Genomic DNA, 2496 nt, shown 5'->3' on the forward strand with positions numbered 1-2496 from the left:
TCTTTTGTATAGTTTCCTTGTTGCCAATTTCATTAAGCTCTGATTTGATCTTAATAATTTCCTTTCTTCTGCTGGGTTTGGGGTTGGTCTGTTCTTCTTTTTCCAGTTCTTTGAGTCAATTCATTAGAAAAAAAATATAAAAAAAAAAGTGATCCCTTTACTCCACCCAGAGGTGGAGACAGTCCCTTTGGCATGAGATGTGGGGGGTGGGGGGTGTTGAGTCGCCTGGGAGAGGGGGTGGCTTGTCGTTCCAGATCACAGCTCTACAAGCGGTCTCCTTTAGTTCACTGTCTTTTTGGCGCACAGCGTCGGCGGCTGAATGGAACAGGGCTGCCCGAGACCACCTGGTAACTCAGAGAAAAAATTGATCTTTCTCCCTTTTCCATCTTTTGAAGGCGGAGCTTGAGTCTGCTGCTAATCTTTTTAAGACCTTATCTTCAAAGTCTGATAACATCATTTCTACCATATTCTAATGGTCAAAACAGTCACCCATAACAAAGAGGTTGGGGCAACATAAACATATAGTAAAAAAAGGAATTGTTTCAATCTGCGACTAAAGAAAAAATTCCTTTTTTTGCTATATGTTTATGTTGCCCCAACCTTTGTTATGGGTGACTGTTTTGACGATTAGAATATGGTGGAAATGATGTTATCAGATGTCCAAGATAAGGTCTTAAAAAGATTTGCAGCATTCCTTCTTGCCCTTTGGAACCCACTTGCCATGCTCTGAGGGGCCACGTGGAGGAAAACTGAGGCACTCTGGTTGATGGTGCCAACTGTCAGATATGTGATTGACCCATCTTGAATGTTCCTGTCTAGTTGAAGCCCCAGAAGAACACATCCCCAAATGACATCACACAGAGAAGAACCACCCAGCTGAGCAGAGTCAACCCACAGAACCATGAGAAATAATAAAGTGTTTGTTGTTTTGAAACACATGGCAATAGATAGATAACCAAAACACAGTCTAAGAACTGTGATTAGCCACATGGTTAAATGTGTGTAACACCAGCATTCCAAGTAGCAGGAAGGGTAGAAGGGGGGTACATACCCTCTTTTTAAAGGAGATGTTTCACAAGTTGCCAAATTATGTTTCATTGCTTGAAACTCAATCACATGGCACCATCTTGCTGCTAAAAGAAGCTGGAAAATGTCATCTTTTAACAGGACATTGCTGAACTCAGCTAAAAACCAGGGTTCTGTTAATCTGAGGAAAGGAAGAGCATTGGTATTTGGTAGGCAATTCACAGTGTTTGTCCTAGCTTTTTGTTTGTTTGTAGTAAGCATGTAGTAAGGTTGATCAGGATTATCTTTGCTAAAAGGGGGAAGTATATTTTTTCAGAAAGCCAAGTAGGAAACAAGGCAAAGGAAAAGTGACATTGTGAGGTGAACAAGAGAGCAATTGAAGGAATGCTCATCAGAGGATTTCAAGCCAGCTTTCTTAATGCTACCCATTGAGATTAAGGAAGCTAGGTTCAAGCATTGAGAGAGAATCTATAGTTTGGGAAATTCTGCTTTGGGAAATTCAATAGAAAGTCAGTGGTGAGTAATGAAAAGCATTGCTAAGCAGCACCAAGGACCTAGGGTGAATTTCTGGGGGACCCAGTGAAGCCATTAGAAGAATGACTCTAGTAATGTTCAGTAAACAAGACCAGACTGTGGGAATTACTCAGGTTTGGGGATTGACAAGGTAATAATGGAAGAAATTCTAGGGATGGAGCTCTGGGGTGAGAATATGTTCACCACGAAGTTTGTGATTATAGGTCTGGGCTGGTTAAGGAGGAAAATGAAGCCAGCAGGGAGATGATAGATGGCAGAATTGGGAGGAATCTGGTGCTCATTAGAATAGCTCAGAAGGAGAGAAGTGTGTGTGCGCGCACACGCGCGCGTGTGTGTTTGTGCGTGTGTGTGTGTGTGTGTGGTAGAGGCTGCTGGGGGCTTCCCTATTATCCATTTTCTATTTCATCTTTGATAATATATTTTACAGTTCTAACCAAGGCATATGGCTACCTGAATAAAGGCTACGTTTCCCAAATTCCCTTGCCATTGGGCATGACCATTTGGCTAAATTCTGGCAAATAAGATATAAGCAAAGGTGTTGTTAACAATTTCCAGAAAATCTTCTTTAAAAGATAGCTGGAATATTCTCTTTGCTTCTTCTTCCCCTTTCCTTTCTCCTATTGCCTGGAAAGTGGTTGTATTGACTGGAACTCAAGCTTCTACATTGGACCATGAGGATAAGGGTCTTACCCTAAGAATGGCGAAGCAGTGATCTGGAAGGAGGCAGGGACCCTAATGTGCATGGAATCACCAAATCAGCCTTGGGTTGCCTATTTTCAAACTTCATTTATAGGCATCTGTCTTGTTTAAGCCGTTGTTACTTTAGCATTTGTGTTACATGCAGAGACTCTAAACTCATATGATGCAGTCTGGAAGGACAAGAAGCTGGAGTGGATTTCAGAATTTTAGAAACAGAAGTAGAAGTTTCAAATGATC

This window comes from Propithecus coquereli, unplaced genomic scaffold (genome assembly GCF_000956105.1).
Source record: "Propithecus coquereli isolate 6110/MARCELLA unplaced genomic scaffold, Pcoq_1.0 Scaffold508, whole genome shotgun sequence".
Lineage (NCBI taxonomy): Eukaryota > Metazoa > Chordata > Mammalia > Primates > Indriidae > Propithecus > Propithecus coquereli.